Source organism: Carettochelys insculpta, chromosome 33 (genome assembly GCF_033958435.1).
Source record: "Carettochelys insculpta isolate YL-2023 chromosome 33, ASM3395843v1, whole genome shotgun sequence".
NCBI lineage: Eukaryota > Metazoa > Chordata > Testudines > Carettochelyidae > Carettochelys > Carettochelys insculpta.
Window position 1 is genome coordinate 1,800,027 of NC_134169.1, and position 12,467 is coordinate 1,812,493.

The 12,467-nt window shown below is 53.7% G+C and overlaps 2 non-coding genes across 2 annotated transcripts; one reads left to right on the forward strand and one right to left on the reverse strand.

Annotated features, from left to right (window-relative positions):
* Positions 1 to 1,033: 1,033 nt before the first annotated feature.
* Positions 1,034 to 1,106, reverse strand: TRNAF-GAA (transfer RNA phenylalanine (anticodon GAA)). The gene has a single exon. It is a non-coding gene; the product is annotated as a tRNA-Phe (tRNA).
* Positions 1,107 to 9,635: 8,529 nt separating this feature from the next.
* On the forward strand, positions 9,636 to 9,717 carry TRNAL-UAG (transfer RNA leucine (anticodon UAG)). Its single transcript has one exon. It is a non-coding gene; the product is annotated as a tRNA-Leu (tRNA).
* Positions 9,718 to 12,467: the final 2,750 nt, after the last annotated feature.

Genomic DNA, 12,467 nt, shown 5'->3' on the forward strand with positions numbered 1-12,467 from the left:
TGGAGCTCCATCAACAGTATTTTAACTTTAGGGGAACCTCACAGAAAATGGCCTACGTTCCCTAACTGCTTCAAAGCCCTCCCTGTGGACCAAGCACAAATCTCGTGCTGCATTTTGTTGGCTGGAAAAATATGCAAGGGGTTGTGGACTTTGTTGTCACTCCACCATTTCCTGTTTGTCAGACCTCTTTCCCTTTTTCAGCCACCCACTTGCCTGGCCACTCTTTCCTCATCCAGCAGCTTAAAGCTGGAAACTAAGAAAAGCGAGTCCTTAAAGGCTTCTCGGCCCACCACCTCAAAGGGTGTATCAAGTGTGGAGAGGCAATCTCACATCTCAGGGAAGATGGGCGAGCTCAGCACCTTCTGAGCTGGCTGCTTCTTCTTGCTTCAAAGAGAAGAAATCAACAGCATACAGGCACCTAAACGCAGCAAAGGGAACAACTACTGTTGCTGGATGTTTTTTGTTTCACTAATTACAAAAGTGTTCCCATGTCTCATTGAAAGGTACTGCAGGCTGTCTGATTGCTGGCACTCACAGGGGCAGGGAATGCCCGGCTCCAGGCCAGCCACAGAAGCAGGAAAACAGGCCAGGACACAAATGACATACTGTGTTTTTTGCTGATTTCAGCTTGGAGAGTTCTGTGATTACCAGTGCACCACAGAATCTCGTCTGTGTTCCTCTGACCCTCCCCTGCAATGCCATCCACCAGTGTGGCATTTGCTGTGACACCTGGATGGCCCAACCTGGAGAAAGTGGTGGTGAGAGGGCCTCAGAGCTGCCTTTCACTCGCTCGGCGGGTTGAGCAGTGGACTTTTGGGAACACTCAGCAAGATCTGTGAAGTTGGCTGGATCATACTGGGCACAATGGGGCTTTTTTCCTCCCCTTGCTGCGGAAGAGCAAGAGAAGAAAGGAAGAGCACGCTAGCACCTTGGTGTCCCAGAAGGGCTGACAACATCCTTTCCAGGAGCATTTGCCAGGAGTAAGGCACCAAGCAGTCACTAATTGCTCTCTGGCCAAAGTTCAGAAAAGTTCTGCTAAAGCTTGGGATTGAACCAAGGACCTTTAGATCTTCAGTCTAACGCTCTCCCAACTGAGCTACTTCAGCAGCTGTTCATGAGGTTTTCAGGTCATCACCTCAATATTGGAGGTGTTTTTCTCAGCTATTGCTGTGATAGCAACTGTCCTTGGGAGGCAGGAGGAATGTTGGCAGCTTCCTGAGTCAGAAGATTCTGCAGGTGTTTGTCTCTGTCGGAGGGGTTGGAGCAAATGCGGTTATATCTTAATGCTGGGCTGTAGACAATGGATCGTGTGGTGTGTCTGGGATGGAAGCTGGAGGTATGAAGGTAGGCGTATTGGAGATGTTTTTCTCCAATCACAAGGCCTTTTACAGAAGATACTTTACCTACAGCCTGAGTCTCACACATGCACCCACACGCCCCCCCCCCACACTATCAAAATCTGTTTCATTTTTTCACCCCCCCATGTGTTACCTGTGGGGGCGGTGAGTGGGTGGTGGTGGGGGCAATGTGTGTGTGTGATGGGAGGCAAGGTCAGGAGCATGGACTTGAAGGCTTTGCCCTCACTGATGTCACTGGCTGGGAATCACAGAGCTATCTTTGCCCCTCAGCCAAAAGAAGCTGTGCCAGGCAAGTGCCCCTGCCCTATCCCACATGTTCAGTCCCAGCCAGACCCAGCCAAAGCCTGTTCCTGAACCTGCCTCCCATCGGCCCCTCACCGACTGACCTGGCAGAGAAGGGGCCAATCCAGCTGGAGCTGCTGTGCTAACAGAGCAGCTGGAAAGGAGCAGAGCGTGACAGGAGGAGACACAAAGGCTGCAGACCCTGCCCATGGCCCTGCTCTGGACCCACCCAGCAGGGACACATGGGCTGAGCTGTGCTGCTCCCAGGGCAGGGCACCACAGTCCCCTGCTCACCCCAGGAAGCAGCTCTGCAGGGGACATGAGTGATCAAAGGTCTGTTGGGCCAAACCTGCCCTTCCTGTATCCCTGGCCAGCCAGTGAGTGGCAGAAAGGTTCCTGGCAGGGTTGAAGTTGGGACATATGAAAAAGTTCCAGGCACGTTGGGTGAGGCGGCCGAGTGGTGAAGGGGATGGACGGCTAATCCATTGTGCTCTGCAGGGCTTGAATCCCATCCTCACTGAACCTTTATAGGCACCACCCTGCTGAGCTTTGTTGAGTTCCAGTCCTATTGTGTGATGCTACTTCTAGCACAGCTGAGCCTGCTGCCTCCCAGCGCCTGTGCTGGGCAGACTCCAAGCACAGGCCAACACTGTTGCTCACTAGTGTGGGGTGTCTCTGCAGAGGCAGGTCTGGGGCAGGAGAGGGCCAGGAGACAATACACACTGTGAATGGGATTCCCCAGTGCTCAGTGGCCCAGGCCTTAATGCTGAGCCCTTGGCTCCATAGACCTGTTGGTGAATAACAAGAATCAAGGGCATCACCTCCCTGCCTTTGTAACAGACAAAGGGCTTTGGGGTTCCTCCCATGCTGCCCACACCCACTCTGCAGCCACCTCAGCTGTCCACCTGTCAGTGTCTGTTACTTCTTCCTGCAGAAGGACGGCAGCCGCCTCCTGCAGCTCTCTGAACTCTCCAGCACAGCCCAGAGGTGCTGCAAAGCAGGTGAGAGGCAGCCAGAAAGATTTGGCCAGGCACCACTGGGTGCTGCTTTCCTAATCTCCCCTTACCTGGGAGGTCCATGGGCAGGGGAGCCACAGAGCCTCTAGGACTTTTCTCCTAACTCGTTTGGGTTTTGTCAGTGACAAACAAAGGGATGTGAGAGGAGAGTAACTCTCCCTCTCCTGCCCAGCTGAGATTGCGCTGTCAGCAGCTGTGCACAGGCAGTGCCAGAGAGCCACAGGGCTGGGAGGATCAGTCTCTGTTCTTGTAGCCAGAGGAGCCACCTTCCCCACACCAGTTTCCGCTACGTTTGCCTGAGCTCTTGTCTGTGCCTGGATTCTTCCCAATGTTCCTCTCTCATCAGCCTTTGCCTCCCCCAGCCATGACTGGGATTGCCAAGGGAGGGGTTTTTGGTTCCCCAGACACCTGCAGGAAAATGCTGCTCATGATGCACAACAAAGCACCACTGGGAGTTGAACCCAGGATCTCCTGTTTACAAAGCAGGTGCTTTTACCAGTTAAGCCTTGGTGCCCCCCTTGCTTGAGCTGTGGGTCCTGACAGGGAGGTATCTGTGCTCGTCTGTGTCTTCAGCCAAAAAGCCGTCCTGTAGCACTTTAAAGACAACCAAACGAATTTATCAAGTGATGAGCTTTTGTGGGGGCCGACCCACTCTGGTGGATGCCCACAACAACCCCTTCCCATTGCCCAGCACAGACATTGTGCCCGACGGAAGCTGGAGTTGCCGCCGAGAGGACATTGCGGATGAGAGGAAGGAAAAACCCCCTTTCACTTCCTGTCCCCTCTGCCGTGTGCGGATCAGACTCCACCAATCTACCCTCCTCTCACCCCACCTGCCCCAGTGCCAGGGTCCCACCAGCAGAGCCTGGAGTCCTGCCCCCCTTTGCTCCCTCAGCCTGACTTTCACTCTGTGCTCCCCACACCCTCCTTTCTCCCTCTTCACACCCCAGGGGTGGGGCGAGGAGGGCCCAGCTCCGGGGCAGAGTTATCTCCTGTCTCTCACGGAGTGGGGGATGGGCTGTGCTGCCCCGGCTGGAGCTTTTCAGGGTGAGCATTTGCTGCGGTGTAACTAGCAGAACATTTTGCCTTTCTGTCTCCTTCTGCCCTTCAGTCCCACTTGTGACCCTCCACACAACCCCTTTGCTCTATTACCAGCCCAGTGCAAATCACTGTGCCCTGGGGGTGGGGCTGACTTCCCCGCTTTCCCTGTGTGAAACCTTTGAGCAGGGCCTGGGGCTGTTACTGTGCAGTTGCAGGTCGGGGTCCGCTGGGGGTGTGGGGCTCCCAGTCATGTCTGGTGCCCCCGCCCCATGTCACAGAGGTGTGTGCCGTGTGGGGTACATACCTGACCGTCCACTGCCGCAGTTGGGGGTACCCTTGCGTGGGCAAATCCTCCTTGCTGAACAGCTGCAGGTGGGCCATGGCAAGACCCAAGTGGGCATCAGTGGGGAGCCACAGACCCCCCCAATCTGCCCTGGATGAAGACTGTGAATGCAGGGACATGAGCTGGGGATCATTGTTGGCCTCTACAGGGTATGAGTAGGATCCATGGCTCCGCACACCTTCCTGGGTGAGGCTCCTGCTTCTGGGCTGGCCGGGGGCTGGGCATCAGTGGGAAGAGCAGAGACCCCCCCATTCTGGTGCCCGGCCTCACGAGCAGAACTCTGGTTCCTTTTCTGACCCCACGGCTGCTCTGCTCTCCCCTCTGCCCAGGCCTTCCTGCCCTTGCTGAAGCAGGCTGCCCAGGGACGCCCCCAGAGAGGGCTGAGCTGCAGCAAGGCGGCCATCGTCAACATGTCCAGCGAGGCTGGCTCCATCCAGAATGTCTGTGGCTGGGAAATGGTCCAAATCATCTCCTATCACTGCAGCAAGGTACAGGGCACACCCAGCAGGGCCTGACTGCTGCCTGGGTTTGCTACTTGCACAAATCCCTGTCACTCGGTGTGTTCCCCTTGTTCCCCATCCTGCTGTCATCATTCCAGCCTCCAGCACTGTGCTGGGCAGGGCCGTCAGGTTTTGTCTACCTGCAATTCACTTGGGCTTTAGATCAGACTTCCCATCCGGTAAGGAACTTTCTGTTGTGCCTGTATCCCGCCGGAGAAATCCCCACGCTGAGATGGGCTGGGGACAAACCTCTGACCATTTTCCAGTGATAGAGAGCCTGGCTCAGTGGTGGAACACTTGACTGCAGATGAAGCTATACCAGATGCCCCTGTTTGGATGGTTTTTTTAATGGAAATCCGTTTTCATCTCTGGCTCCTGTATGTTTTGGGGTTGCACTGGATGCTTGACATGGATTTAAACACTTCACACTTTCCTCTACAAACGTACAAAAACTGAGCGAACCCGTCCCTCAGCTGCCTCAGTTCCCAGCCTCTGAGGCTCAGGTTTCTGTTCCCATCGATCACACAAAGGTGCAGTAGGATGCACATGCGCAGGGCTCTGCTTGCCATGGGCTGCACTGGGCAGGAGAACCGGACTCACAGCCGGGGGGCTCAGGAGTCTGACACAGAAATGCCCTTGGTGCAGGCTGACACACCTAGGCCGTGTCACACTCAGCCAGCAGCAACAGAGACTGACCCAGGCCCAGGAACAAGCGTGTGGCTCTGAGCAGTAAATAGTCACCAGGCAGGGGGCAGAGCTGGGCAGAGGGCCAGGCAGAGTCCTCCCACAGAGGGAGCTGCAGAAAGGACCAATGCAGCAGAGAAACAAAGAAACATAACTGCCGAGTCTCACACATTGGCTCAGAGCTACCGAAGCAAGATACGAGTGAGCCAGGCTGATGCCAGCCCCACAGCCATGGGTCAGTAATTCGCCCTGAGACTGAAGGGGCGAGAGGTCCCGTGAGTGACTCCTTCCCCCAAAAGGCTCATTTGTGAGTTTACCTCTGGGCACCCAGAGGGAACAGACCCCTTGGGGCACAGCCCATGCACAGCACAGTTTAGTAAGCATGAAAGGAAGCACAAAAATCTACCCCAGGAGCCCCAGTTTGAACTCTTATTGCCAGAGACAACGACATCTCCACTGCGGCTGCTCCCAGAAAATGGAGCATCCACCAAAATGCTCGCAAGTGGCAGACTTGTGCGGTTGACACAACCAGCCCTGTTGCATGTATCTCACCTGCCCAAGTAGCTCAGCAAATCTGTGTGACCAGGCAGGTGACAGGCACAGAAACACAGAGGATGCCAAGAACAGTAACAGCTGGTAACTGCCAGTCACCAGCACCCCTGGACAGAGGCATTTGGAATTCTTTTGGTGATGCCAACAGTGACACCCAGCAACCCCCCACCCTCCAGGCTGACCCCTGCACAGCCCCCTGGGCATCGTAGAGCCTATTTGTCCATTGCAGCCAGGACAACAAGCAAAGGTGAGCTAAAAGGTACTGCAGGACTTGAACCCCTCATGGGAGCATTAGGAGACTCCCAATAACCAGTTCATCTCGCCAGCCTCAGTGGAAAGGAGCCATGGGCAGCTGCAGAGAGTTTGTGGTCTCTGGAATGAGCTGTGCGGGTCAGGACATTTGCTTATTCTGAGGGTCATGCGCTCCAGGGGTAGAACATTTACTAGTGCTAGTGGGTGAGTGCCCAGGGCTGGGGCTGGGAAGTGGCCATGTCAGTGTCTCACTCAGGTCAACGCTGGATGGGAGTTTAGCCGGTGAAAACAGCCCGGGGCAGGGAAGTGTTTCCCTGGACTCTCCGGCATTTCAGTGGGTCTGGCTGCTTTGGGGCCGGGACACTGAGCTCTCCTGCTGCAGTCGTTACCCCAAAGGGGCTTGGGGTTTCCAGTCTCAGACACAGCACACAAAGCCGCCCTCAGCAGCACTGCAAGAGCCACCCCACGGTGTGGCAGCCGCCATGTGCAGTTTGACCTGAAAGCCCAGAGCTGCTCCTTTCCCAGAAGGACAGGAGTGTCCAGGGGGCCTGAAGCACTGGCCTGTCACCAGCCTGTGAACCTTCAGAACATGCATTGTGGGTCAGAACAAAGATCCCTCCAGCCCCATATCCTGTCAGGGCCAACAACAGGTGCTGCAGAAGGTCGCAGCCTGGCACCCCTGGGAGCTGAACCCAGCAGCTCCTGTGTGCTCCATTCAGCTGTGGAGCAGGAGATATGTCCCAAAGAGGCTTTTCCCCAGCTGCTGAGAAGCACAGAAGAACTCAGGACTTGCCCAGGGTGGCACAGTGGAATGGAGACCTGCCCCAGGCCCTGTGGCTGGCTCTATTTCTGTCACGGGCAGAGAAACATTCCTTCCCCCTGGGCAAGTATCTGCTCTTTTCCCAGATGTGCACTGCCCAGCCAAGGAGCTGGGAGAGACCAGAGCACTGCATCAAGCCTTGGGGAACCAGCAATCCACTCAGAGGTAGCTGCACCTGTGCCTGACTGCAGCTGAGCCAGGGCTGCCACTTCCTTGCAAGGGAAATACACCCCTGGCTGTGTTTGGGGCCCTGCTTAGCCCCAGGCAGCAGCACTGCAGGGGGCAGAGGTGAGTGTAGCTGACAGTGGAGTCAGTCTTCACACTTTGAGGGCAAACGAAATCATTCTACCCCCACCTCTGGCAGCCAGAGCTCAGCTCAGCCTCACAGAGGTGTCCTGTGCTTGGAGTCTGCCCAACACAGGAGCTGGGAGGCAGCAAACTCAGGTGTGCTGGAAGTTGCAAACAATGGGGCTGGAAATCAACAAAGAAAGATGCAATGAGGATGGGATTTGAACCCATGCAGGCAGAGCACAATGGATTAGCAATCAACCACCTTCACCCCCTCATCTTCATGTGCTCCAAGTTTTTCATCCTTCCCAAAGTCAACCCTGCCAGGAACCTTTCTGCACGTCACTGGTTGGCCAGGGAAAGAGGATGGGCAGATTTGGCCCAACAGTACTACTCTCACTCCTGTCCCCTGCAGTGCGGCTTCCTGGGGTGAGCAGGGCCCCAAAAACAGCTGGGGTGCAGTGCCCCGGCCAGACATGGGGATGAGGTGGGGGAAGCCCTGGTTCAGCTGCAGCCACTGACATGGGCAGCTGCCTGTGAGAGAAAGGCCTGTCCCCAAGGCTGGCTCAGGGGCTCTGGTCTCTCCCAGCAGCTGGGATGAGCTGGGCTGTGCACAGCTGGGAAAGGGGCAGACACTTGCTTCTGGGGTTGAATGTCACACTCCCCTCTCTCTGACACTGAGAGCAATAGATCAGTCTGCAGCACCAGCCACAGGGCCTGAGGCAGGTGTCCGTGTGGCTGTCCCACCCTGGAGCCCCTGGGGTCCTGTAGCCAGACACAATCCCCCTGGTCCACTCCATCTTGCCCCTTCTAGGTGCCTCTGAGCACACAGCACAAAGGAACAGCACAGTCTTAGAGCGTTTGAAAGCACAGACGCGCCTATCTCAAGCCCAGCGTTTAGATGCTTCAGAACACAGATGTGCAGTGTCAGCATGACCCTGGACTGAAGCGTACAGACAAGGGGGCTAACAGGCTAGATGTTGACCACAGGGCCTCAAATTGCTCTCGGCTGCTACCGATAATTGAGACTCCCACACTGCATGCAAAGCCGAGCTGCTGCGCCTTCAGCTGTACCCCTCGCTTTCCCAATGAGCCAACAAGACAGCAGGGGCTACAGGATGGGCCATTAAGCAGGCGAGGCAGCGTATTGCCCAATCATCTGTGAGTGTGACCCAGAAACCTACCACACGCTCTGTAGCACAGACAGACAGACAGACAGACACATCCTGCACCCAGCTACAAAGGCTGTTCACACACAGAAAAGAGGTTCTGATATTTGACAGCTAAACCATTTCCCTCAAATGTCATATTAAGCACATCTGCCCATCACACAGGCAGGTGGAGGGTTTGTGGTCCCAGTTGCTCACAACCGGACACATCCAAAGCCATGAACCACCAGCCTGGCTCAGTCACAAAGGGACAGTGGTCCCTGCTGCCCCAAGGCTGACAGAGAGCCCCTCAAGACCACCACTGCCCAATCCACCCAGGACCTGCTCCTTACTCACTCAGACAGAGCTTTGCTTGTTTTCCTTCCACCCAGAATCCCACTTCTCTTCCTGGGTTACCAGGAGCCATTCCTGGAGCACCATTGGACAGGCACAGGATTCTGCCTCCCTGCAGCCAGCCTCACCTGCACAGGCTTTGGCAGGAGAGAGAGTGGTGCTCCATTAACTGCACTGAGGTGCTAAGCTGCTCTCCTGCCTGCCTCAGCTTTACTTCCTTCTTCTGCCCCGTTCCAGCCTCACTTCTTCCTTTAGCAAGTCACGCAAAGGAGGCCAGCAGGAGAGCCGGCCTCAGTAGGTCAATCCTCAAGGGCAGAGGAGGCCAAGACACAAGCCTCCTGAAAAAGACCGGCCGAACTTGTGTAGCTTCCCCAGTCTGAGAGCGACGTATATGCTCTGCTGATACCTCTACCCTTTTTCACACAGCAGTTGGGTTTACCCCGGAGACAGAATGAGACCAGCTCTTCTCAGCCCCAAAGGGGAGCAAAGCAACCAAAGCACTGCTGTTTTCATGGGGCTTTAAACAAGTACATTGCACGTGTAAAGCAAATGTAACAACCACAAAGCTACAGAAGTTCTATCTGGGTTGGGTTCCCCTCCCATCACGTCCATCCACAAGTCACTGCTTACCCTGGTCCACGTGGGGAGCCCTTCAAAGGCTCAGCTGCCAGAGCAGAGGATGGCAGCTGCACCCAGGAACTGTGACTCCAGCTTTAAGAGTATCATGACCAGTAATCCCCATCACCTTCCTCTGTGTGTCAGTGTGATCTGGGATAAAAAGCAGCCGAGAGAGACGGCAGGGGAAGGTTAGGATGTGCTAAAAGCCATCTTTTTGGAATACTGTGTCACAGCCCCCTTTTATTGAAAACATGCTGACATTTTCACTAGGTATGACATATGAGGCTTTTTAAAACTTCCTATGTACTCTTGGTGTAAACTGTTCTGAAACTCAGGAAATATCAAGAGAGGTTGATGCTCGCTGGAGGTGCCTTTTGTAGGCATTGTGGCCGAGTGGTCTAAGGTGCTGGATTTAGACTCCAGTCTCATTGGAGGCGTGGGTTCAAATCCCACCACTGCCATCTCTTCATGAACTGGAAGATGGATAGAAAGCTGCATTGATGGCCAGACCCCAAGTGTTGGAACTGACATCTCTGTTTGGAGATGGGTTTCAAATATAATGTCCTCATGATCAGTTCTCTGTCTTGCACGGTTCAACATCTTTATTGAAAAGCTGGATGAGGGGCAGGACTACACCCTTAGCAAACTTGCAGATGACCCTAAACTAGGGGAAGAGGTAGATCTGCTGGAGGGTAGGCATAAGGTCCTGAGTGACTTGGATAAATTGCAGGGTGGGGTCAAAAGAAATGTCATGGGGATCAATAAGGACAAATGGGCTGTGGCCACATTTGGCCAAAACCTCAAAATAACCATGCTAATGGCCAGCTGCTCTGCTGATAGGAATAGGGGGATTTCAAAGTCTGCGGGGTCCTTTGGAAACCTGCTTGTGCACCAAAAGGAGATGATGCCAACACCCAACCCCATTGGATGACTTCACCGTAGTTGCCAACACAACAAGATATTGCATCAGGAACTGGATTTGAGAGAAGGTCTGCCAGATCCAAACGACCACCTGTCTAGACTAGAGACCATGTTATGTCGTATTTCCAGTGCTTTCGATGTAGGATTTCTGCCAACAGTATAGTGGCTTATTCCATATTTGTTGCTGTAGTTAGAATCAGTTTTATTTTAAAATGAAGAGGCTTCTCAAGAGGGGAGGGAATGTGGTGCTTTAGGTGTAAGACTGCTTGTAACTACTAGAACTGTGAATCCAGGCTGCTGGCAGTCTGGAAACACAGAAAACATGAAGAAGAAGTTAGAAGATTCACAGGGGCCTTACAGAGAGCTACAAAATGGTGCAGCAGCTTTGTCAAGAGGTCTCACTTTTGGAAATAAAGTGTGTGGAAGTTTATTCGTGCCTTGCTTGTACGGTACCACAGGCTGGTGGGAGCAGGTCCCTCACAATCCTGGGTGTCCCTGAGGAGCGTCACACTCAGCTTAGAAGATTGAAAAGCTGAGTTCCCTTGTTCCTGCTCTGCCCTGTTTGTGTGCAAAAGGACACTTGCCTCCTCTGTCTGCCTCCACATCAGCTCCAGTAGCTCCGCACCACAGCAGTGGTTCACAATCCGTGACCTGTTTGCAGCTCAGTCAGCACCCACTTGTGACATCCTCACAAACACACAGGTAGTATTGGACACAGCCCACATTATGCACTGTGGTTTCATATGCAGCCTACAGTAGTGAACAAGTTGAGAACCATTGTGCTCGAGATGCTCAGAAGAGCCAAGTTTGGGTTAAAATTCCCCTCTGGCTGGTTCACCACCCATTCAGCCCAGCCCAGACTCTGGGAATGGGAAAGAAAGTAACTTCTGGAGGACATGAAATACCCTCAACAAGTTCAGCAGCTCCAGATCAACCAAGAGATTATCAGAGTGAGAATCGGGTGCTAGATAGAGGGGTCTGTAACTGTACCCGCTGAGCCCCAGGGGAGGGAAACCAGCATTCATTGCTTCTGTGAACTCCAGCACAGACAGAGAACTGCTGCCTGGTTCTTCTTTCCCCTGCAAGTTGTGTAGGGACAGAGGTCATCAATGGCCTTGGAAAGAAGCTGTAACATTTGTAAGTTCTCCCTGGTTGTTTACACAGCTTTTCATTCCTGTGCTGGCTAAAGTAGGGCCAGCCAGCCAGTCAGCTGCTCTGGGACTGTCAATAGGGCTGCAGGGAGTTGCCTCATCAGAGACCTTGGCTTCATTACCTGCTTGCCAGAGGGTGGTCTGGAGGGTTGTTACTCATTTAAACCCTGACAGTCTGACATTGGGATTTCTGAGTGCCCCAGAACACACCTTACTGTCTCCTCTTCACTAGCAAGTAGCCCCTTTTTGATTTTTTGTCACATGGCTGTCAGTGTGAAGAGGCACAGCGAGGTGAAGTGCATGCACGGTCCCCCGCCCTGCTCATGAACTCTCTGCAGGGAGACACCAGCTAATCTCCTGCTTCTCAGAAATTTTCTTCTTCCTGTAAAGAATGTGCCAACAGGAGCTTTGTACTGCTGAAGGATTTGGGGAATGTGTCCTCAAATGTAAAGGTGAGCCCATGTAATGCCTTGAAAACAAAGCCTGATGGGAGCAAGTGAAGCAAAGCGTTTTCATCTCTTGTAAATAGCTTGTTGTTGGAAAGTCACATTTTATGACTTTACCCAATGTAAGAACTGAGGAATCTCACCAGTGCTTGAAGTTGTTGTGGGCTACAGGGCACTCATGACTGCTGTGTCAGATATGGATTACAGAGGGATCCCTTCATGGAAACATTATGAAGTGAAAAAGGGTAGGACTAGTGGTTGATTCAGCTTGCTGGAAGCCTTTGGGCTATACAGCGGTAAAACTGGTTTGACTATTTCTTCCCCCCGCTGTTAGAAGGTGGACCTAAAAATGGGTCAATAACTATTCTGCTAGAATTCATCCTGGTGAATACCGAGATGCTGCACCTCGATGCAGAGCTGAATACCAGTGTGAATCGAAATCCCCTATGAGCTGGTAGCTGAAGCCCTGGAGTGCTTCAAACACAGGGTTCTGTCTATTGCAAAACCCACAAGACAGGAGAGGGACGTCTGGTGTGAGATGCAGCCAGCAGGTGTGAGCGGCGGGTGGGCAGCTGGCAGGGGATGCGGAACGCCGGTCCAGCACGAAGGTTGCGTTACCTCCAGTTCAGAGAGGGAATGCAGCAAGGGCCATGTCCACACTAGCCTGTTCCTTTCGGAAGGGGCATGGTGATG